The sequence below is a fragment of the Scyliorhinus torazame genome, chromosome 1 (assembly GCF_047496885.1).
Source record: "Scyliorhinus torazame isolate Kashiwa2021f chromosome 1, sScyTor2.1, whole genome shotgun sequence".
NCBI lineage: Eukaryota > Metazoa > Chordata > Chondrichthyes > Carcharhiniformes > Scyliorhinidae > Scyliorhinus > Scyliorhinus torazame.
The window spans coordinates 40,044,907-40,071,027 of record NC_092707.1 but is presented as its reverse complement, the minus strand read 5'-3'; the positions used below and the strand labels follow the sequence as shown (position 1 = coordinate 40,071,027).

At 50.5% G+C, this 26,121-nt stretch overlaps 2 protein-coding genes across 2 annotated transcripts in view; one reads left to right on the top strand and one right to left on the bottom strand.

The window, feature by feature from the left end:
- The window catches only part of LOC140398666 (NACHT, LRR and PYD domains-containing protein 1a-like), a 121,108-nt gene that overhangs the window by 21,881 nt on the left and 73,106 nt on the right, over nt 1-26,121 (bottom strand). The window lies entirely within an intron of this gene.
- The window catches only part of LOC140398733 (syncytin-A-like), a 70,549-nt gene that overhangs the window by 38,795 nt on the left and 5,633 nt on the right, over nt 1-26,121 (top strand). The window lies entirely within an intron of this gene.

Sequence of the window (26,121 nt, the reverse complement as noted above, 5' to 3'; positions counted from 1 at the left end):
AGCACAGTGAGAGACGCAGTGATCTGAGAGCACAGTGAGAGACGCAGTGATCTGAGAGCACAGTGAGTGATGCAGTGAATTGAGATCACAGTGAGAGAAGCAATGATCTGAGAGCACAGTGAGAGATGTGGTGATCCGAGAACACAGTGAACGATGTGGTGATCTGAGAGCGCAGTGAGAGACGTGGTGATCTGAGAACACAGAGCGAGACGAAGTGATCTGAGAGCACAGTGAGAGACGTGGTGATCTGAGAACACAGTGAGAGACGCGGCAAACTGAGAGCACAGTGAGAGACTTGGTGATCTGAGAACACAGTGAGAGACGCATTGATCTAAGAGCACAGTGTGAGACGTGGTGACCCGAGAGCACAGCGAGAGACGCGGTGATCTGAGAGCACAGCGAGAGACGCGGTGATCTGAGAGTACAGCGAGAGCCGCGGTGACCCGAGAGCACAGTGAGACACGCGGTGATCTGAGAGCATAGTGAGAGACGTGGTGATCTGAGAGCACAGCGAGAGACACGGTGATCTCTGAGCACAGTGAGCGATGCGGTGACCTAGAGCACAGTGACAGACGCGGTGATCTGAGAGCACAGTGAGAGACGCATTGATCTGAGAGCGCACTGAAAGACGCGGAGATCTGAGAGCGCAGTGACAGACGCGGTGACCCGAGAGCACAGTGAGAGACGCATTAATCTGAGAATACAGTGAGAGACACATTGATCTAAGAACACAGTGAGAAACGTAGTGACCTGAGAGCACAGTGAGAGACGTATTGATCTGAGAACACAGTGAGAGATGTGGTTATCTGAGAACACAGAGCGAGACGCAGTGATCTGAGAGCACAGTGAGAGACGTGGTGATCTGAGAACACAGTAAGAGATTCATTGATCTGAGAGCACAGCGAGAGACGCGGTGATCTGAGAGCACAGTGAGAGACGCGGTGATTTGAGAGCACAGTGAGAGACGCATTGATCTGAGAGCACAGTGAGAGACGCGGTGACCTGAGAGCACAGTGAGAGACACATTTATCTGAGAGCACAGTGAGAGGCGCAGTGATTTGAGAGCACAGTGAGAGACGCATTGATCTGAGAGCACAGTGAGAGACGCGGTGACCTGAGAGCACAGTGAGAGACACATTGATCTGAGAGCACAGTGAGAGGCGCAGTGATTTGAGAGCACAGTGAGAGACGCGGTGACCCTGGAGCACAGCGGGAGACGCGGTGATCTGAGAGAACAGTGAGAGATGCGGTGACCCAAGAGTACAGTGAGAGACGCGGTGATCTGGGAGCACAGTGAGAGATGCATTGATCTAAGAACACATTGAGAGACGCAGTGACCTGAGAGCACAGTGAGAGACACAGTGACCTGAGAGCACAGCGAGAGATGCAATGATTTAAGAACACAGTGAGAGACGCAGTGACCTGAGAACACAGTGAGAGACGCATTGATCTGAGAGCACAGTGAGAGACGCATTGATCTGAGAACACAGTGAGAGACGCATTGGTCTGAGAACACAGTGAGAGACGCAGTGAACCAAGAGCACAGTGAGGGACATATTGATCTGAGAACGCAGTGAGAGACGCGGTGATCTCTGAGCACAGTGAGCGATGCGGTGACCCAGAGCACAGTGACAGACGCGGTGATCTGAGAGCACAGTGAGAGACGCATTGATCTGAGAGCGCACTGAAAGACGCGGAGATCTGAGAGCGCAGTGACAGACGCGGTGACCCGAGAGCACAGTGAGAGACGCATTAATCTGAGAATACAGTGAGAGACACATTGATCGAAGAACACAGTGAGAAACGTAGTGACCTGAGAGCACAGTGAGAGACGTATTGATCTGAGAACACAGTGAGAGATGTGGTTATCTGAGAACACAGAGCGAGACGCAGTGATCTGAGAGCACAGTGAGAGACGTGGTGATCTGAGAACACAGTGAGAGATTCATTGATCTGAGAGCACAGCGAGAGATGCGGTGATCTGAGAGCACAGCAAGAGACGCGGTGACCCGAGAGCACAGTGAGAGACGCGGTGATTTGAGAGCACAGTGAGAGACGCATTGATCTGAGAGCACAGTGAGAGACGCGGTGACCTGAGAGCACAGTGAGAGACACATTGATCTGAGAGCACAGTGAGAGGCGCAGTGATTTGAGAGCACAGTGAGAGACGCATTGATCTGAGAGCACAGTGAGAGACGCGGTGACCTGAGAGCACAGTGAGAGACACATTGATCTGAGAGCACAGTGAGAGGCGCAGTGATTTGAGAGCACAGTGAGAGATGCGGTGACCCTGGAGCACAGCGGGAGACGCAGTGATCTGAGAGAACAGTGAGAGATGCGGTGACCCAAGAGTACAGTGAGAGACGCGGTGATCTGGGAGCACAGTGAGAGATGCATTGATCTAAGAACACATTGAGAGACGCAGTGACCTGAGAGCACAGTGAGAGACACAGTGACCTGAGAGCACAGCGAGAGATGCAATGATTTAAGAACACAGTGAGAGACGCAGTGACCTGAGAACACAGTGAGAGACGCATTGATCTGAGAGCACAGTGAGAGAAGCATAGATCTGAGAACACAGTGAGAGACGCATTGGTCTGAGAACACAGTGAGAGACGCAGTGAACCAAGAGCACAGTGAGGGACATATTGATCTGAGAACGCAGTGAGAGACGCGGTGATCTGAGAGCGCAGTGAGAGATGCAATGATCTGAGAGCACAGTGAGAGATGTGGTGACCAGAGAGCACAGTGACAGACGCTGTGATGTGAGAGACGCAGTGATCTGAGAGCACAGTGAGAGACGCAGTGATCTGAGAGCACAGTGAGTGATGCAGTGAATTGAGATCACAGTGAGAGACGCAGTGATCTGAGAGCACAGTGAGAGATGTGGTGATCCGAGAACACAGTGAACGATGTGGTGATCTGAGAGCGCAGTGAGAGACGTGGTGATCTGAGAACACAGTGAGAGACGTGGCAAACTGAGAGCACAGTGAGAGACGCATTGATCTAAGAGCACAGTGTGAGACGTGGTGACCCGAGAGCACAGCGAGAGACGCGGTGTCTGAGAGCACAGCGAGAGACGCGGTGATCTGAGAGCACAGCGAGAGCCGCGGTGACCCGAGAGCACAGTGAGACACGCGGTGATCTGAGAGCATAGTGGGAGACGTGGTGATCTGAGAGCACAGCGAGAGACACGGTGATCTCTGAGCACAGTGAGCGATGCGGTGACCCAGAGCACAGTGACAGACGCGGTGATCTGAGAGCACAGTGAGAGACACATTGATATGAGAGCACAGTGAGAGACGCAGTGATCTGAGAGCACAGTGAGAGACACTTTGATCTGAGTGCAGTGAGAGACGCAGTGATCCAAGAGCACAGTGAGGGACACATTGATCTGAGAACGCAGTGAGAGACGCGGTGATCTGAGAGCACAGTGAGAGATGCAGTGATCTGAGAGCACAGTGAGAGACGCAGTGATCTGAGAGCACAGTGAGAGACGCGGTAATCTGAGAGCACAGTGAGAGACGCAGTGATCTGAGAGCACAGTGAGAGACGCAGTGATCTGACAGCACAGTGAGAGACGCAGTGACCCGAGAGCACAGTGAGAGACGCAGTGATCTGAGAGCACAGTGAGAGACGCAGTGATCTGAGAGCACAGTGGGAGACGCAGTGATCTGAGAGCACAGTGAGAGACGCAGTGATCTGAGAGCACAGTGAGAGACGCAGTGACCCGAGAGCACAGTGAGAGACGCAGTGATCTGAGAGCACAGTGAGAGACGCAGTGACCCGAGAGCACAGTGAGAGACGCAGTGATCTGAGAGCACAGTGAGAGACGCAGTGATCTGAGAGCACAGTGGGAGACGCAGTGATCTGAGAGCACAGTGAGAGACGCAGTGATCTGAGAGCACAGTGAGAGACGCAGTGACCCGAGAGCACAGTGAGAGACGCAGTGATATGAGAGCACAGTGAGAGACGCAGTGATCTAAGAGCACAGTGTGAGACGCGGTGACCCGAGAGCACAGCGAGAGACGTGGTGAACTGAGAGCACAGCGAGAGACACGGTGATCTGAGAGCACAGCGAGAGACACGGTGATCTGAGAGCACAGCGAGTGACGCGGTGATCTGAGAGCAGAGCGAGAAACGCGGTGATCTGAGAGCACAGAGAGAGACGTGCTGACCCGAGAGCACAGCGAGAGACGCAGTGATCCAAGAGCACAGTGAGGGACACATTGATCTGAGAACGCAGTGAGAGACGCGGTGATCTGAGAGCACAGTGAGAGATGCAGTGATCTCAGAGCACAGCGAGAGACGCAGTGATCCGAGAGCACAGTGAGAGGCGCAGTGATCTGAGAGCACAGTGAGAGACGCAGTGATCTGAGAATACAGTGAGAGATGCAGTGATCTGAGAGCACAGTGAGAGACGCAGTGATCTGAGAGCACAGTGAGAGATGTGGTGACCCGAGAGCACAGTGACAGACTCTGTGATCTGACAGCACAGTGAGAGACGCAGTGATCTGAGAGCACAGTGAGAGACGCAGTGACCCGAGAGCACAGTGAGAGACACAGTGATCTGAGAGGACAGTGAGAGACGCAGTGATCTGAGAGCACAGTGAGAGACGCGGCGACCCGAGAGCACAGTGAGAGGTGCGGTGATCTGAGAGCACAGCGAGAGATGCGGTGATCTGACAGCGCAATGAGAGACGTGGTGATCTGAGAACACAGAGCGAGACGAATTGGTCTGAGAGCACAGTGAGAGACGTGGTGATATCAGAGCACAGCGAGAGTCGCAGTGATCCAAGAGCACAGTGAGGGACACATTGATCTGAGAACGCAGTGAGAGACGCGGTGATCTGAGAGCACAGTGAGAGACGCAGTGATCTGAGAGCACAGTGAGAGACGCATTGATCTGAGAGCGCAGTGGGAGACGCATTGATCTGAGAACACAGTGAGAGACGCATTGATCTGAGAACACAGTGAGAGACACATTGATCTGAGAGCACAATGAGAGACGCATTGATCTGAGAGCACAGTGAGAGACGCATTGATCTGAGAACACAGTGACAGACACAGTGATCTGAGAGCACAGTGAGAGACGCATTGATCTGAGAGCGCAGTGAGAGACGCGGTGATCTGAGAACACAGCGAGAGACGCGGTGGCCCGAGAGCCCAGTGAGAGACGCATTTATCTGAGAACACAATAAGAGACGCATAGATCTGAGAATACAGTGAGTGACGCATGGATCTGAGGACACAGTGAGAGACGCATTGATCTGAGAGCACAGTGAGAGACGCGGTGCTCTGAGACGCATTGATCTGAGAGTAGAGTGCGAGACGCAGTGATCTGAGAACACAGTGAGAGACGCAGTGATCTGAGAACTCCAGTGAGAGACGCATTGATCTGAGAGCACAGTGAGAGACGCATTGATCTGAGAGCACAGTGAGAGACGCATTGATCTGAGAGCACATTGAGAGACGCATTGATCTGAGAGCACAGTGAGAGACGCAATGATCTGAGAGCACAGTGAGAGACGCATTGATCTGAGAGCACAGTGAGAGACGCAGTGATCTGAGAGCACAGTGAGAGACGCAGTGATCTGAGAACACAGTGAGAGACGCATTGATCTGAGAGCACAGTGAGAGACGCATTGATCTGAGAGCACAGTGAGAGACGCTTTGATCTGAGAGCACAGTGCGAGGCACAGTGATCTGAGAACACAGTGAGAGACGCATTGATCTGAGAGCCCAGTGAGTGACGCATTGATCTGAGAGCACAGTGAGAGACGCATTGATCTGAGAGTACAGTGAGAGATGCATTGATCTGAGAACACAGTGAGAGACACAGTGATCTGAGAGCACAGTGAGAGACGCATTGATCTGAGAGCGCAGTGAGAGACGCGGTGATCTGAGAACACAGCGAGAGACACATTGATCTGAGAACACAGTGAGAGACACAGTGATCTGAGAACACAGCGAGAGACGCTGTGGCCTGAGAACCCAGTGAGAGACGCATTGATCTGAGAGCACAGTGAGAGACGCATTGATCTGAGAGCGCAGTGAGAGACGCGGTGATCTGAGAACACAGCGAGAGACGCATTGATCTGAGAACACAGTGAGAGACACAGTGATCTGAGAACACAGCGAGAGACACAGTGGCCCGAGAGCCCAGTGAGAGACGCATTGATCTGAGAACACAATGAGAGACACAGTGATCTGAGAGCACAGTGAGAGACACATTGATCTGAGAGCACAGTGAGAGACGAATTGATCTGAGAGCACAGTGTGAGACGCACTGATCTGAGAGCGCAGTGAGAGACGCATTGATCTGAGAACATAGTGAGAGACGCATTGATCTGAGAGCCCAGTGAGAGACGCATTGATCTGAGAGCACAGTGAGAGACGCATTGATTGAGAGCACAGTGCGAGGCGCAGTGATCTGAGGACACAGTGAGACGCATTGATCTGAGAGCACAGTGAGAGACGCATTGATCTGAGAGCACAGTGAGAGACGCATTGATCTGAGAGCACAGTGAGAGACGCATTGATCTGAGAACACAGTGAGAGACGCATTGATCCGAGAGCACAGCGAGAGACGTGGTGATCTGAGAGCACAGCGAGAGACGTGGTGATCTGAGAGCACAGCGAGAGACGCGGTGATCTGAGAGTACTGTGTGTGACGTGGTGACCCGAGAGCACAGCGAGAGACGCGGTGAACTGAGAGCACAGCGAGAGACGCGGTGGCCCGAGAGCAGTGAGAGACGTGGTGACCCGAGAGCATAGCGAGAGATACGGTGATCTCAGAGCACAGCGAGAGACGCGGTGATCTGACAGCGAGAGACGCGGTGACCCGAGAGCACAGTGAGACACGCGGTGATCTGAGAGCATAGTGAGAGACGTGGTGATCTGAGAGCACAGTGAGAGACGCGGTGATCTGAGAGCACAGCGAGAGACACGGTGATCTCTGAGCACAGTGAGCGATGCGGTGACCCTGAGCACAGTGACAGATGCGGTGATCTGAGAGCACAGTGAGAGACGCAATGATCTGAGAGCACAGTGAGAGACGCATTGATCTGAGAGCACAGTGAGAGACGCATTGATCTGAGAGCACAGTGCGAGGCGCAGTGATCTGAGAACACAGTGAGAGACGCATTGATCTGAGAGGACAGTGAGAGACGCATTGATCTGAGAGCACAGTGAGAGACGCATTGATCTGAGAGCACAGTGAGAGACGCATTGATCTGAGAACACAGTGAGAGACGTATTGATCTGAGAGCGCAGTGAGAGACGCATTGATCTGAGAACATAGTGAGAGACGCATTGATCTGAGAGCCCAGTGAGAGACGCATTGATCTGAGAGCACAGTGAGAGACGCATTGATTGAGAGCACAGTGCGAGGCGCAGTGATCTGAGGACACAGTGAGAGACGCATTGATCTGAGAGCACAGTGAGAGACGCATTGATCTGAGAGCACAGTGAGAGACGCATTGATCTGAGAACACAGTGAGAGACGCATTGATCTGAGAGCACAGTGAGAGACGCATTGATCTGAGAGCCCAGTGAGTGACGCATTGATCCGAGAGCACAGCGAGAGACGTGGTGATCTGAGAGCACAGCGAGAGACGTGGTGATCTGAGAGCACAGCGAGAGACGCGGTGATCTGAGAGTACAGTGTGTGACGTGGTGACCCGAGAGCACAGCGAGAGACGCGGTGAACTGAGAGCACAGCGAGAGACGCGGTGGCCCGAGAGCAGTGAGAGACGTGGTGACCCGAGAGCATAGCGAGAGATACGGTGATCTCAGAGCACAGCGAGAGACGCGGTGATCTGACAGCGAGAGACGCGGTGACCCGAGAGCACAGTGAGACACGCGGTGATCTGAGAGCATAGTGAGAGACGTGGTGATCTGAGAGCACAGTGAGAGACGCGGTGATCTGAGAGCACAGCGAGAGACACGGTGATCTCTGAGCACAGTGAGCGATGCGGTGACCCTGAGCACAGTGACAGATGCGGTGATCTGAGAGCACAGTGAGAGACGCAATGATCTGAGAGCACAGTGAGAGACGCATTGATCTGAGAGCACAGTGAGAGACGCATTGATCTGAGAGCACAGTGCGAGGCGCAGTGATCTGAGAACACAGTGAGAGACGCATTGATCTGAGAGCACAGTGAGAGACGCATTGATCTGAGAGCACAGTGAGAGACGCATTGATCTGAGAACACAGTGAGAGACGCATTGATCTGAGAACACAGTGAGAGACGCATTGATCTGAGAGCCCAGTGAGTGATGCATTGGTCTGAGAGCACAGTAAGAGACGCATTGATCTGAGAGCACAGTGAGAGACGCATTGATCTGAGAGTACAGTGAGAGACGCATTGATCTGAGAACACAGTGAGAGACACAGTGATCTGAGAGCAGAGTGAGAGACGCATTGATCTGAGAGCACAATGAGAGACGCATTGATCTGAGAGCACAGTGAGAGACGCATTGATCTGAGAGCACAGTGAGAGACGCATTGATCTGAGAGCACAGTGAGAGACGCATTGATCTGTGAGCACAGTGAGAGACGCATTGATCTGAGAGCACAGTGAGAGACGCATTGATCTGAGAGTACAGTGAGAGACGCATTGATCTGAGAACACAATGAGAGACACTGTGATCTGAGAGCACAGTGAGAGACGCATTGATCTGAGAGCGCAGTGAGAGACGTGGTGATCTGAGAACACAGCGAGAGACACATTGATCTGAGAACACAGTGAGAGACACAGTGATCTGAGAACACAGCGAGAGACGCTGTGGCCCGAGAACCCAGTGAGAGACGCATTGATCTGAGAGCGCAGTGAGAGACACAGTGATCTGAGAACACAGCGAGAGACGCTGTGGCCCGAGAACCCAGTGAGAGACGCATTGATCTGAGAGCACAGTGAGAGACGCATTGATCTGAGAGCGCAGTGAGAGACGCGGTGATCTGAGAACACAGCGAGAGACGCATTGATCTGAGAACACAGTGAGAGACACAGTGATCTGAGAACACAGTGAGAGATGCGGTGGCCCGAGAGCCCAGTGAGAGACGCATTGATCTGAGAGCGCAGTGAGAGACGTGGTGATCTGAGAACACAGCGAGAGACACATTGATCTGAGAACACAGTGAGAGACACAGTGATCTGAGAACACAGCGAGAGACGCTGTGGCCCGAGAACCCAGTGAGAGACGCATTGATCTGAGAGCACAGTGAGAGACGCATTGATCTGAGAGCGCAGTGAGAGACGCGGTGATCTGAGAACACAGCGAGAGACGCATTGATCTGAGAACAGTGAGAGACACAGTGATCTGACAACACAGCGAGAGATGCGGTGGCCCGAGAGCCCAGTGAGAGACGCATTGATCTGAGAGCGCAGTGAGAGACGCATTGATCTGAGAACACAATGAGGGGAGGGGGAAAGGGGAGGGGGGGGGGGAGACGAGGGGGAGGAGGATGGGAGGGGAGGGGAGGTGGGGGAGGGGGGATGGGGGGTGGTGAGAGCCCGGGGTGAGGGGCAGGGGGTGGGGGGTGGTGAGGGGCAGGAGCACCACATCTCTCACTGTGATCTCAGTTCCCTGCATCCCTCACTGTGCTCTCAGATCACCGCACCTCTCACTGTGCTCTGAGATCACCACGTCTCTCACTGTGCTCTCAGATCAATACGTCTCTCACTGTGCTCTCAGGTCACTGTGTCTCTCACTGTGCTCTCAGGTCACTGCGTCTCTCACTGTGTTCTCAGGTCACTGTGCTCTCAGGTCACTGTGTCTCTCACTGTGCTCTCAGGTCACTACGTTTCTCACTGTGTTCTTAGATCAATGTGTCTCTCACTGTATTCTCAGATTTATGCGTCTCTCACTGTGCTCTCGGGTCACCGCGTCTGTCACTGCGCTCTCAGATCTCCGCGTCTTTCAGTGCGCTCTCAGATCAATGCGTCTCTCACTGTGCTCTCAGATCACCACGTCTGTCACTGTGCTCTGGGTCACCGCATCGCTCACTGTGCTCAGAGATCACCGTGTCTCTCGCTGTGCTCTCAGATCACCACGTCTCTCACTATGCTCTCAGATCACCGCGTGTCTCACTGTGCTCTCGGGTCACCGCGGCTCTCGCTGTGCTCTCAGATCACCGCGTCTCTCGCTGTGCTCTCAGATCACCGCGTCTCTCGCTGTGCTCTCAGATCACCGCGTCTCTCGCTGTGCTCTCGGGTCACCACGTCTCACACTGTGCTCTTAGATCAATGCGTCTCTCACTGTGTTCTCAGCTCACCACAGCTAACACTGTGCCCTCAGCTCACCACAGCTAACACTGCTCTAAGCTCACCACACCTAACACTGCCCTCGGCTCACCACAGCTAACACAGCCCTCGGCTCACCAGAGATAACACAGTGCCCTCAGCTCACCACAGATAACACTGTGCCCTCAGCTCACCACAGCTAACACTGCCCTCAGCTCACTACAGCTAACTCTGCTCTCAGCTCACCACAGCTAACACTGCTCTCAGCTCACCACAGCTATCGCTGCCCTCAGCTCACCACAGCTAACACTGTGCCCTCAGCTCACCACAGCTAACACTGCCCTCAGCTCACCAGAGCTAACACTGCACTCAGCTCACCACAGCTAACACTGTCCTCGGCTCACCAGAGCTAACACAGCCCTCGGCTCACCAGAGATAACACTGCCCTCAGCTCACTACAGCTAACTCTGCTCTCAGCTCACCACAGCTAACACTGCTCTCAGCTCACCACAGCTATCGCTGCACTCGGCTCACCACAGCTAACACTGTGCCCTCAGCTCACCACAACTAACACTGTGCTCTCAGCTCACTACAGCTAACACTGTGCCCTCAGCTCGCCACAGTTGACCTGTGCCCTCAGCTCACCACAGCTAACACGGTGCCCTCAGCTCACCACAGCTAACACTGTGCCCTCAGCTCACAACAGCTAACACTGTGCTCTCAGCCCGCCAGAGCTAACACTGCCCTCAGCTCACTACAGCTAACACTGCTCTCAGCTCACTACAGCTAACACTGCTCTCAGCTCACCACAGCTAACACTGCTCTCAGCTCACCACAGCTAACACTGTTCTCAGCTCACCACATCTAACACTGCACTCAGCTCACCACAGCTAACACTGTGCCCTCAGCTCACCACAACTAACACAGTGCTCTCAGCTCACCACAGCTAACACTGTGCTCTCAGCTCGCCACAGCTAACACTGTCCCCTCAGCTCACCACAGCTAACACAGTGCCCTCAGCTCACCACAGCTAGCACTGTGCCCTCTGCTCACAACAGCTAACACTGTGCTCTCAGCCCACCAGAGCTAAGACTGCCCTCAGCTCACTACAGCTAACACTGCTCTCAGCTCACCACAGCTAACACTGCTCTCAGCTCACCACAGCTAACACTGCTCTCAGCTCACCACATCTAACACTGCACTCAGCTCACCACAGCTAACACTATGCCCTCAGCTCACCACAGCTAACACTGTGCCCTCAGCTCACCACAGCTAACACTGTGCCCTCAGCTCACCACAGCTAACACTGCCCTCAGCTCACCAGAGCTAACACTGCACTCAGCTCACCACAGCTAACACTGTCCTCGGCTCAACAGAGCTAACACCGCCCTCGGCTCACCAGAGCTAACATTGTGCCCCAGCTCACCACAGCTCACACTGTGCCCTTAGCTCACCACAGCTAACACTGTGCTCTCAGCTCACCACAGCTAAGACTGTGCTATCAGCTCACCACAGCTAACACTGCTCTCAGCTCACCACAGCTAACACTGCCCTCCACTCACCACAGCTAACACTGCCCTCCACTCACCACAGCTAACACTGTGCTCTCAGCTCACCACAGCTAACACTGCCCACAGCTCACCACAGCTAACACTGTGCCCTCAGCTCACCACAGCTAACACTGTGCCCTCAGCTCACCACAGCTAACACTGTGCTCTCAGCTCACCACAGCTAACACTGTGCTCTCAGCTCACCACAATTAATACTGCCCTCAGCTCACCACAGCTAACACTGTGCTCTCAGCTCACCACGGCTAACACTGTGCCCTCAGCTCACCACAGCTAACACTATGCCCTCAGCTGACCACAGCTAACACTGTGCCCTCAGCTCACCACAATTAACACTGCCCGCAGCTCACCACAGCTAACACAACCCTCGGCTCACCACAGCTAACACTGTGCCTTCAGCTCACCACAGCTGGCACTGTGCCCTCAGCTCACCACAGCTAATACTGTGCCATCAGCTCACCACAACTAACACTGCTCTCAGCTCACCACAGCTAACACTGTGCTCTCACAACACCACAACTAACATTGTGCTCTCAACTCACCACAGCTAACACTGTGCTCTCACAACACCACAACTAACACTGTGCTCTCAGGGACACCACAGCTAACACGGTGCTCTCAGTTCACCTCAGCTAACACTGTGCTCTCAACTCACCACAGCAAACACTGTGCTCTCAGAACATCACAGCAAACACTGTGCTCTTAGAACACCACAGCAAACACTGTGCTCTCAGCTCACCACAGCTAATGCTGTGCTCACACACCACAGCTAACACTGCACTCAAACACCACAGCTAACACTGTGCTCTCAGCTCACCACAGCTAACACTGTGCTCTCAGCTCACCACAGCTAACACTGTGCTCTCGAGACACCACTGCTAACACTGTGCTCTCAGCTCACGACAGCAAACACTGCTCTCAGGACACCAGAGCTAACACTGTGCTCTCAGGACATCGCAACTAACACTGTGCTCCCAGCTCACCACTGCTAACACTGTGCTCTCAGGACATCGCAACTAACACTGTGCTCCCAGCTCACCACTGCTAACACTGTGCTCTCAGGACATCGCAACTAACACTGTGCTCCCAGCTCACCACTGCTAACACTGCGCTCACAGCTCACGACAGCAAACACTGCTCTCAGGACACCAGAGCTAACACTGTGCTCTCAGGACATCGCAGCGAACAATGTGCTCTCAGCTCACCACAGCTAACACTGTTATCTCACAACACTACAGCCAATACTGTGCTCTTAGCTCACCACAGATAACACTGCTCTTACAACACCACTGCTAACACTGTGCACTCATAACACCACAGCTAACACTGTGCTCTCAGCTCACCACAACTAACGCTGTGCTCTCACACCACAGCTAACACTGCTCTCATAACACCACAGCTAACACTGTGCTCTCAGCTCACCACAGCTAACACTGTGCTCTCAGGACACCACAGCTAACACTGTGCTCTCAGCTCACCACAGCTAACACTGCCCACAGCTCACCACAGCTAACACTGTGCCCTCAGCTCACCACAGCTAACACTGTGCCCTCAGCTCACCACAGCTAACACTGTGCTCTCAGCTCACCACAGCTAACACTCTGCTCTCACAACACCACAACTAACATTGTGCTCTCAGCTCACCACAGCTAACACTGTGCTTTCACAACACCACAACTAACATTGTGCTCTCAGCTCACCACAGCTAACACTGTGCTCTCACAACACCACAGCTAACACAGTGCTCTCACAACACCACAACTAACACTGTGCTCTCAGGACACCACAGCTAACACGGTGCTCTCAGTTCACCTCAGCTAACACTGTGCTTTCAACTCACCACAGCAAACACTGTGCTCTTAGAACATCACAGCAAACACTGTGCTCTCAGCTCACCACAGCTAATGCTGTGCTCACACACCACAGCTTACACTGCACTCAAACACCACAGCTAACACTGTGCTCTCAGCTCACCACAGCTAACACTGCTCTCAGGACACCAGAGCTAACACTGTGCTCTCAGGACATTGCAACTAACACTGTGCTCCCAGCTCACCACTGCTAACACTGTGCTCTCAGGACATCGCAACTAACACTGTGCTCCCAGCTCACCACTGCTAACACTGTGCTCTCAGCTCACGACAGCAAACACTGCTCTTAGGACACCAGAGCTAACACTGTGCTCTCAGCTCACCACAGCTAACACTGTGCTCTCAGCTTACCACAGCTAACACTGAGCTCTCGGGACACCACTGCTAACACTGTGCTCTCAGCTCACCACAGCTAACGCTGTGCTCTCAGCTCACCACAGCTAACACTGTGCTCTCAGGACACCACTGCTAACACTGTGCTCTCAGCTCACGACAGCAAACACTGCTCTCAGGACACTAGAGCTAACACTGTGCTCTCAGGACATCACAGCGAACAATGTGCTCTCAGCTCACCACAGCTAACACTGTGCTCTTACAACACCACTGCTGACACTGTGCTCTCAGCTCACCACAACTAACGCTGTGCTCCCACACCACAGCTAACTCTGCTCTCACAACACCACAGCTAACACTGTGCTCTCAGCTCACCACAGTTAACACTGTGCTCTCGGGACACCACTGCTAACACTGTGTTCTCAGCTCACCACAGCTAACGCTGTGCTCTCAGCTCACCACAGCTAACACTGTGCTCTTGGGACACCACTGCTAACACTGTGCTCTCAGCTCACCACAGCAAACACTGCTCTCAGGACACCAGAGCTAACACTGTGCTCTCAGGACATCACAGCGAACATTGTGCTCTCAGCTCACCACAGCTAACACTGTGCTCTCACAACACCACAGCTAACACTGTGCTCTCACAACACCACAACTAACACTGTGCTCTCAGGGACACCACAGCTAACACGGTGCTCTCAGTTCACCTCAGCTAACACTGTGCTTTCAACTCACCACAGCAAACACTGTGCTCTTAGAACATCACAGCAAACACTGTGCTCTTAGAACACCACAGCAAACACTGTGCTCTCAGCTCACCACAGCTAACACTGCTCTCAGGACACCAGAGCTAACACTGTGCTCTCAGGACATTGCAACTAACACTGTGCTCTCAGCTCACGACAGCAAACACTGCTCTCAGGACACCAGAGCTAACACTGTGCTCTCAGGACATCACAGCGAACAATGTGCTCTCAGCTCACCACAGCTAACACTGTGCTCTTACAACACCACTGCTAACATTGTGCTCTCAGCTCACCACAACTAACGCTGTGCTCTCACACCACAGCTAACTCTGCTCTCACAACACCACAGCTAACACTGTGCTCTCAGCTCACCACAGCTAACACTGTGCTCTCAGCTTACCACAGCTAACACTGTGCTCTCGGGACACCACTGCTAACACTGTGCTCTCAGCTCACCACAGCTAACGCTGTGCTCTCAGCTCACCACAGCTAACACTGTGCTCTCAGGACACCACTGCTAACACTGTGCTCTCAGCTCACGACAGCAAACACTGCTCTCAGGACACTAGAGCTAACACTGTGCTCTCAGGACATCACAGCGAACAATGTGCTCTCAGCTCACCACAGCTAACACTGTGCTCTTACAACACCAGTGCTGACACTGTGCTCTCAGCTCACCACAACTAACGCTGTGCTCCCACACCACAGCTAACTCTGCTCTCACAACACCACAGCTAACACTGTGCTCTCAGCTCACCACAGTTAACACTGTGCTCTCGGGACACCACTGCTAACACTGTGCTCTCAGCTCACCACAGCTAACGCTGTGCTCTCAGCTTACCACAGCTAACACTGTGCTCTCGGGACACCACTGCTAACACTGTGCTCTCAGCTCACCACAGCAAACACTGCTCTCAGGACACCAGAGCTAACACTGTGCTCTCAGGACATCACAGCGAACATTGTGCTCTCAGCTCACCACAGCTAACACTGTGCTCTCACAACACCACAGCTAACACTGTGCTCTCACAACACCACAACTAACACTGTGCTCTCAGGGACACCACAGCTAACACGGTGCTCTCAGTTCACCTCAGCTAACACTGTGCTTTCAACTCACCACAGCAAACACTGTGCTCTTAGAACACCACAGCAAACACTGTGCTCTCAGCTCACCACAGCTAATGCTGTGCTCACACACCACAGCTTACACTGCACTCAAACACCACAGCTAACACTGTGCTCTCAGCTCACCACAGCTAACACTGCTCTCAGGACACCACAGCTAACACTGTGCTCTCAGGACATTGCAACTAACACTGTGCTCCCAGCTCACCACTGCTAACACTGTGCTCTCAGGACATCGCAACTAACACTGTGCTCCCAGCTCACCACTGCTAACACTGTGCCCTCAGGACATCGCAACTAACACTGTGCTCCCAGCTCACCACTGCTAACACTGTGCTCTCAGCTCACGACAGCAAACACTGCTCTCAGGACACCAGAGCTAACACTGTGCTCTCAGGACATCACAGCGAACAATGTGCTCTCAGCTCACCACAGCTAACACTGTGCTCTTACAACACCACTGCTGACACTGTGCTCTCAGCTCACCACAACTAACGCTGTGCTCCCACACCACAGCTAACTCTGCTCTCACAACACCACAGCTAACACTGTGCTCTCAGCTCACCACAGCTAACACTGTGCTCTCAGCTCACCACGGCTAACACTGTGCTCTCGGGACACCACTGCTAACACTGTGCTCTCAGCTCACCACAGCTAACGCTGTGCTCTCAGCTCACCACAGCTAACACTGTGCTCTCGGGACACCACTGCTAACACTGTGCTCTCAGCTCACGACAGCAAACACTGCTCTCAGGACACCAGAGCTAACACTGTGCTCTCAGGACATCACAGCGAACAATGTGCTCTCAGCTCACAACAGCTAACACTGTGCTCTTACAACACCACTGCTAACACTGTGCACTCATAACACCACAGCAAACACTGTGCTCTCAGCTCACCACAGCTAACACTGTGCTCTCAGCTCACCACAGCTAACAGTGTACTACACTGTGCTCTCTGGTCATCCCGCCCTTCCCCTATTGTGCTCTCAGGTTTCCGGTTTCCCCCCACATCCAAAGATGTGCAGGTTAGGTAAGGGTACAGGGATAGGGCGGGAGGGTCTGCGTAGGTAAGGGTGCTCTTTCAGAGGATCATTGCAGACCCGATGGGCCAAATAGCTTCCTTCTGCTAGGAATTCTATGATTCTATGAAAAGTGGGAAGCCATGGATGCAGAGAGGTGTAGGGGTGGAGATTCCACTCCTTAGGGAATAGGCAACTGCAGTTGTGACCATAAATGATTGCGCAATTAAAATTAGAGACCCTGAAGTGATCAGAATTAACGGAGCCCAGATATCTCAGACGTGTGTAGGCTGGAGGTGATTACAGAGATAGTGAGGGAGCCGGCCATGCAGTGATTTGAAAGCAAAGGTGAGGATTTTAAAATCAAGTCATTGCTTGAACGGGAGACAATGTAGGTTGCAGGACTGATAGGAGAACATAACTTGGTGCAAATTAATACACACATAGCAGTATTTTGGATGACCTTGAGTAAATTACAGAGATGCACGCAAACTATAAGGGCTAAAAGAGGCCATGAAATATCATTGGCAAGAAGGGTCAAGGAAAATCCCAAGGCCTTTTATACATATATAACGAGCAAGAGGGTAGCTAGGGGAAGAGTAGGTCCACTCCAGGACCGAGGAGGGAAGTTATGCGTGGAGTCAGGGGAAGTGGGTGAGATCCTTAATGAGGAGTACTTTGCATCGGTATTCACCAAGCAGAGGGACATGACGGATGATCAAGTTAGTGATATGGGTGTGTGAATACTCTAGGACATGCTAGCATAATGAAGGAGGAAGTCTTGGATATCTTAAAATACATCAAGGTAGATGGTTTTCTGGGCCGGATAGGATATTTCCCAGGTTACTGTGGGAGGCAAGAGAGGAAAGAGCTGGTGCCTTAACAGATATCTTTGATCATCTTTGAACACAGGCGAGGTTCCAGAGGACTGGAGAATAGCCAATGTTGTCCTTTTCTTTCAGAAGGGAAGCCGGAATAATCCAAGTAATTATAGGCTGGTGAGCCTGACGTCAGTGGTGGGAAAAGTGTTGAAGAAGAGACTGAGGGACAGGATTTAGTCACGTTTAGAAGCGAATGGACTTGTTAGTGATAGGCAACATGGTTTTGTGCAGAGCAGGTCATCTGCAGGAGTCTCCGTTCCGCTACATCAGTTTCCTGGTGCGGCCAGCCCCCATTGGCAGCGGGTTCTCTGTCCTGCCATTTTGGGCAGCCCCACGCTGTTAGAAAATGCCCCGGCGTAGGTGCGCTGCCGACGCAACAGAGAATCCCGCCAGCGGAGAATCCAGTCCCACGTTTTACCGACTGATAGGATTTTTTGAGGCGGCGACAAAATTAGTTGATGAGGGAAATGCTGTGGCTGTCGTCTACATGGACTTTAGTAAGGCATTTGACAAGGTCCCTCATGGCAGATTGGTACAAAAGGTAAAGTTGCATAGTATTTGGGGTGAGCTAGCTCGATAGGTAAAGAATGGCTTAGCAACAGGATACAGAGAGTAACAGTGGAAGGGAGTTTTTTAGAATGGAGATCTGTAACTAGTGGTGTTCCACAGGATCAGTTATAATGTAATCTTTATTATTGTCACAAGTAGGCTTACATTAACACTGCAAATAAAGTTACTGTGAAAAACGCCTAGTCGCCACATCCCGGTGCCTGATTGGGTACACTGAAGAAGAATTCAGAATGTCAAATTCACCTAACAGCACGTCTTTTGGGACTTGTGGGAGGAAACTGGAGCACCCGGAGGAAACCCACGCAGATACGGGGAAAACATGCAGACTCCGCACAGACCGTGATCCAAGCCGGGAATCGAACCTTGGACCCTGGTGCTGTGAAGCAACAGTGCTAACCATGCTGGGACTACTTGTTTGTAATATCTCTTAATGACTTGGAGGGAAATGTAGATGGTCTGATCCGCAAGTCTGCAGATGACATTAAGATAGGTGGACTTGCAGATAGTGAAGGGGACTGTCAGAGAATACAGCAGAATATAGATAGATTGGAGAGTTGGGCAGAGAAATGGCAGATGGCGTTCAATCTGGACAAATGCTAGGTGATTTTGGAAGTTTAAATTCAGGTGTGAATTATGCAGTCAATGGCAGAACCCTTAGGAACATTGACATACGGAGGGATCTGGGCGTTCAGGTCCATAGTTCCATGAAAGTGGCAATGCAGGTGGATAAAGTGATCAAGAAGGCATACGGTATGCTTGCCTTCATCGGCCGGGGCATTGAGTACAAGAGTTGGCAGGTCATGTTACAGTTATATCAAACTTTAGTTCGGCCACATTTGGAATCATAATTATATAATAGTAATCTTTAATATGGCAATGACAATTTACATAAGAACATAAGAACTAGGAACAGGAGTAGGCCATCTGGCCCCTCAAGCCTGCTCCCCCATTCAATGAGATCATGGCTGATCTTTGTGGACTCAGCTCCACTCTCCGGCCCGTACACCATATCCCCGAATCCCTTTATTCTTTAGAAAGGTATCTATCTTTTTCTTAAAAACGTTTAAAGAAGGAGCCTCAACTGCTTCACTGGGCAAGGAATTCCAGACATTCACAACCCTTTGGGTGAAGAGGTTCCTCCTAAACTCGGTCCTAAATCTACTTCCCCTTATTTTGAGGCTATGCCCCCTAGTTCTGCTTTCCCCGACCAGTGGAAACAACCTGCCCGCATCTATCCTATCTATTCCCTTCATAATTTTATATGTTTCAATAAGATCCCCCCGCATCCTTCTAAACTCTAGTGAGTACAGTCCCAGTCTACTCAACCTCTCGTCATAATCTAATCCCCTCAACTCTGGGATCAACCTAGTGAATCTCCTCTGCACTCCCTCCAGTGCCAATATGTCCTTTCTCAGGTAATTTGTCACAAGTCGGCTTACATTAACACTGCAATGAAGTTACTGTGAGATTCCCCTAGTCGGCACACTCCAACGCCTGTTCGAGTACAGTGAGGGAGAATTTAGAATGTCCAATTCACCGAACAAGCACGTCTTTCGGGACTTGTGGGAGGAAACCGGAGCACCCGGAGGAAACCCACGCAGACACAGGGTGAACACGCAGACTCCACAAAGACAGTGACCCAAGTCGGGAATCGAACCCGGGTCCTTGGCGCTGTGAAGCAACAATGCTAATATTGCGTGCAGTTGTGGTCGCCACACTACCAGAAGGACCTGGATGCTTTGGAGAGACTGCAAAGAAGTTTTACCAGGATGTTGCCTGTTCAGGACGCTGTTAGCTATGAGGTTGAATAAACTCGGGTTGTTTTCTTGGAAAGATGGAGTCTGAGAGGAGACCTGATTGAGGTCGACAAAATTACAAGAGGTATAGACAGGGTGAATAGTCAGAAGCTTTTCCCCAGAGTGGAAGACTCAGTGACATGAGGGCACAGGTTCAAGTTGAAAGGGGGAATGTTTCGGGGAAATGTGTGGGGAAAGTTTTTCACGCAGAGGGTGGTGGGTGCCTGGAACGCTTTGCCAGTGGAGGTTGGCACAATAGCAATGTTTAAGATGTATCTTGATAGACACATGAACTGGTGGGGAATGGAGAGATACAGATCGTTTAGGCAATAATAATATAATCTTTATTATTGTCACAAGTAGGATAACTTTAACACTGCAATGAAGTTACTGTGAAAAGCCCCTAGTCGCCACATTCTGGCGCCTGTTCGGGTACACGGAGGGAGAATTCAGAATGTCCAATTCACCTAACAGCACGTCTTTCGGGACTTGTGGGAGGAAACCGGAGCACCCGGGGGAAACCCACGCAGACACGGGGAGAACGTGCAGACTCCACACAGACAGTGACCCAAGCCGGGAAGTGAACTGTGACCTAGAGCTGTGAAGCAACAATGCTGACCATTGTGCTACTATGACGCCTGTGGTAGTCACCACTGTTTGTATAATAGATATATGAGAGGTAATACGGTAAGGCTCCTGTTCTACAGGTACGGGGGTAGATCCCTGCCTGCTGGCTCCGCCCAGTAGGCGGAGTATAAATGTGTGTGCTCACCGAGCTGCAGCCATTTCGGCAGCAGCTGCAGGAGGCAACACATCTCTGCTTAATACAGCCTTGATTACTCTCTACTCATCTAACCCATCGTAATTGATAGTGCATCAATGCCCATGCATAGTAGATCTTAATAAGGAATCTGGATTGGTGCAGGCTTGGTGGGCCGAAGGGCCTGTTCTTGTGCTGTAATGTTCTTTTCTATAGAATACTTACAATAGGGGAGTTTTTATTATCCTATTCTAGAATGAGATAGCAATAGTGTAAAGGGCAGAGAGGACCAAGAATCTCTGAAGTGTGTTCAGTAAAAGTTTCTCACACAGTGACTGGGGGTTTTCTAGCCCCCTCTGCAGAACGTTTTTCTGCAGTGAAGGTGGCGAGCTATTTGCTACAGACTAGATCTTCAGATCCCATCAAAATCAATGGCAATTTGTATTGCTCGTTGGCCCCACTGCCAGAGAACCTGCCATGAACGTTAACTTTGGGACAGTGGTCACTGTTAACTGTATCAATTGAAGTTCAGTACAAACAGGTGGAGGGCATTGATTGGATGGCTACCCGAGTACTTATAAAGAGACACTTCCTGACAGAAAAACGGGGTCAGGAAATGCATATGCTTGTAATGTTTTACTCTGTCAATAAATCTATCCAAAGTAAAGAATGGCTTTGCACAGTTCCATCACTAAACAACTCTCAGGAATATAAGACCTTTGGTATCATAATACTTAGGTCAGCTTCAAAAAAGGACAAGGAGAAATCCCGAGGAACGATAATTGACTTGTTGGGGGGAGGGGGGGGGGGGGGGGGAGCGGGGGATGGATCTGTCCATGTAAATCGGACTGAAAGATTGACAGGCAAAACTGTAATGGAAAAATAGGCTGCCTTTAAAGAGGAGATGCTTTGGGTACAGTTGAACTACATTCTTATAATGGGGGAAAGGTGGTAAAAACAATGCAAGAGCACCATTGATGGCAATAGAGAGCGTAAGGGGAAGCAAAAACAGGGTCTGGCTATCAGGAGTCAGGGTGATAATACACAGGTGACAAATGCTGATGTTTAGGATACATGCCATTTTTGTGAAGATCAGTCATAATGAAGAAATTTCAAGTGGCCTTAAAGAACCCATGATGATCACATTCTTTTCTTTTAAATTTATTTGGAGTACCCAATTCATTTTTTCCAATTAAGGGGCAATTTAGCATGGCCAATGCACCTAGCCTGCACATCTTTGGGTTGTGACCTCGGCGCCGTGAGGCAGCAGGGCTAACCCACTGCGCCACCATGCTGCCCTTGATGACCACATTCTTGAAGTTAAACAAGAGCAACTGAGAGTTTGGCTGATGATGGATAAATGAGAGTTTGGCTCAAGATGGATTGGAACTTTATGGGAAAACAAAATGTTAGATGAAGCTTTGTGTGAAGGAATGTCAAGACAGGTTTTTTTGGTAGCAAGCTGTAATCACTTGTTTTTGTACCAGACAAATTGCAGTAACGGCCTTGGGAATGGTTGCGCTGGCTTTAAAGATAATTATAATTGAGGGGGCTGAATTATAATTGAGCTAAAAGCACAGATAGAGTGCGAGGAGGCTGCCCTCAGCAATGAACCAAAAATGTATAAGAACTGCTGTTAGATGTATTGACTTTTGCTTACTGTTGTAACTCTCAAGAGATACAGTGGTCTTAGCACCGGCCGAGAAATAAACATATGTTAAAGTAACGAGGTGTTCAACTGATCATTTAATCCGGACTGGCAGCAAAGAATCCTCATTTGGTGTCAGAAGTGGGAGTTCAAGGAGCCTCCCTGGAACCTGACGGCGTAACAGACTGATTGCATTCAGACGCTGAGGAGGGAATGGGCCACCAAACGTAAGTACCATTGTTACCACTTTGGTTCCCCCCTCTGCTGTCCCGAGTGTGGCCACGCCCTGCTGTTCGGTTTCGGAGGAGACTCTGACGAAATCAGAACAGTCCGGCGAACCCGTTACGAATAAGTGTTGAAAGGGTTGAAGTCCCTGGGAGGTTAGAATCCTTCCTAAAGTCCCGGATTGGAAACCCTGGGAGGTTAGAGTCCTCCCTAAAAGGTCCAGGGTTGGAGTCCCTGGGAGGTTAGAGTCCTTCCTAAAGTCCCGGGTTGGAAACCTTGGGAGGTTAGAGTCCTCCTTAAATCTCTGGGTAAATAGCCCGTGAGAGGTTAGAATCCTCTCCAAATTAGTAAGATTGAATGACGATGATCCTTAGGGTTACCTAATACCTTCGCGATAAAAGGTGGTTTTCGATAAATAAGTATATCAACCGGTGTCTAGACTTGTTCGACACTTCGGGTTGATCAGATTGAATATTACGGAGAACGGATAACTCTGTCCAAATTATATATTATAAAATTTAAATGGTGGTGAGGATAACACCTAAAGGAAACATAATAAACAGGGCTTGACCGTTGCGTGCCCTGTCGGAACATTTAAACAATTTGATTTAGCCTCTTGATTGGGTAACGGGGCAGGATAACCCCGTTTAAATTCTTGATTGAATAAGCGATTTAGGATCGCTATCAAAAATAAGCAGGTAACCACAAGGATCATCTGAGGATAGGGGACAATGGGTAATACTTTAGATAGCACCTCTGATAGTGGAAGCGCACTTCAAACTCTTTGTGAACAGTATTCGGAACATTCTCAGCAGCTGCGGCGGTTATCGGGAGAATTGCATAAGAAATTGGGAAAGGGGAAATGGCCCCTGGGAGGATCAAAAGATTTGCCTACGGTTATAGAGGCACAGCAGATTATTTGGCAACATAGGAGAGCTAAGAGAGGGCATGAACAATCTTTGGCGGGTAGGATCAAGGAAAACCCCAAGGCCTTTTACACATATGTGAGAAATATGAGAATGACTAGAGCGAGGGTAGGTCCGATCAAGGACAGTAGCGGGAGATTGTGTATTGAGTCTGAAGAGATAGGAGAGGTCTTGAACGAGTACTTTTCTTCTGTATTTACAAATGAGAGGGGCGATATTGTTGGAGAGGACAGTGTGAAACAGATTGGTAAGCTCGAGGAAATACTTGTTAGGAAGGAAGATGTGTTGGGCATTTTGAAAAACTTGAGGATAGACAAGTCCCCCGGGCCTGACGGGATATATCCAAGGATTCTATGGGAAGCAAGAGATGAAATTGCAGAGCCGTTGGCAATGATCTTTTCGTCCTCACTGTCAACAGGGGTGGTACCAGGGGATTGGAGAGTGGCGAATGTCGTGCCCCTGTTCAAAAAAGGGACTAGGGATAACCCTGGGAATTACAGGCCAGTTAGTTTTACTTTGGTGGTAGGCAAAGTAATGGAAAGGGTACTGAAGGATAGGATTTCTGAGCATCTGGAAAGACACTGCTTGATTAGGGATAGTCAGCACGGATTTGTGAGGGGTAGGTCTTGCCTTACAAGTCTTATTGAATTCTTTGAGGAGGTGACCAAGCATGTGGGTGAAGGTAAAGCAGTGGATGTAGTGTACATGGATTTTAGTAAGGCATTTGATAAAGTTCCCCATGGTAGGCTTATGCAGAAAGTAAGGAGGCATGGGATAGAGGGAAATTTGGCCAGTTGGATAACGAACTGGCTAACCGATAGAAGTCAGAGAGTGGTGGTGGATGGCAAATATTCAGCCTGGATCCCAGTTACCAGTGGCGTACCGCAGGGATCAGTTCTGGGTCCTCTGCTGTTTGTGATTTTCATTAATGACTTGGATGAGGGAGTTGAAGGGTGGGTCAGTAAATTTGCAGACGATACGAAGATTGGTGGAGTTGTGGATAGTAAGGAGGGCTGTTGTCGGCTGCAAAGAGACATAGATAGGATGCAGAGCTGGGCTGAGAAGTGGCAGATGGAGTTTAACCCTGAAAAGTGTGAGGTTGTCCATTTTGGAAGGACAAATATGAATGCGGAATACAGGGTTAATGGTAGAGTTCTTGGCAATGTGGAGGAGCAGAGAGATTTTGGGGTCTATGTTCATACATCTTTGAAAGTTGCCACTCAAGTGGATAGAGCTGTGAATAAGGCCTATGGTGTGCTCGCGTTCATTAACAGAGGGATTGAATTTAAGAGCCGTGAGGTGATGATGCAGCTGTACAAAACTTTGGTAAGGCCACATTTGGAGTACTGTGTACAGTTCTGGTCGCCTCATTTTAGGAAGGATGTGGAAGCTTTGGAAAAGGTGCAAAGAAGATTTACCAGGATGTTGCCTGGAATGGAGATTAGGTCTTACGAGGAAAGGTTGAGGGTGCTAGGCCTTTTCTCATTAGAACGGAGAAGGATGAGGGGCGACTTGATAGAGGTTTATAAGATGATCAGGGGAATAGATAGAGTAGACAGTCAGAGACTTTTTCCCCGGGTGGAACAAACCATTACAAGGGGACATAAATTTAAGGTGAAAGGTGGAAGATATAGGAGGGATATCAGAGGTAGGTTCTTTACTCAGAGAGTAGTGGGGGCATGGAATGCACTGCCTGTGGAAGTAGTTGAGTCGGAAACATTAGGGACCTTCAAGCAGCTATTGGATAGGTACATGGATTACAGTAAAATGATAGTGTAGATTTATTTGTTCTCAAGGGCAGCACGGTAGCATTGTGGATAGCACAATTGCTTTACAGTTCCAGGGTCCCAGGTTCGATTCCGGCTTAGGTCACTGTCTGTGCGGAGTCTGCACGTCCTCCCCGTGTCTGCGTGGGTTTCCTCCGGGTGCTCCGGTTTCCTCCCACAGTCCAAAGATGTGCGGGTTAGGTGAATTGGCCAATGATAAATTGCCCTTAATGTCCAAATTGCCCTTGGTGTTGGGTGGAAGTGTTGAGTTTGGGTAGGGTGCTCTTTCCAAGAGCAGGTGCAGACTCAAAGGGCCGAATGGCCTCCTTCTGCACTGTAAATTCAATGATAATCTATGATTAATCTAGGACAAAGGTTCGGCACAACATCGTGGGCCGAAGGGCCTGTTCTGTACTGTATTTTTCTATGTTCTATGTTCTATAACTGTAGCTCCACGGCTAAGAAATTGATTGAGTTATGGCGGGTGTACTGCCAAAACTTAAAAGATACATCTTTATTGGCTAGTTGGCAGGCTAACGCTTTAAATTTGGGTATTGAATTAACAGAAGGGGGAATTGTTAAGACTGTGGAGGTTTTGAAAAAGGAATATGCCCACCATAGAAAAATACCTA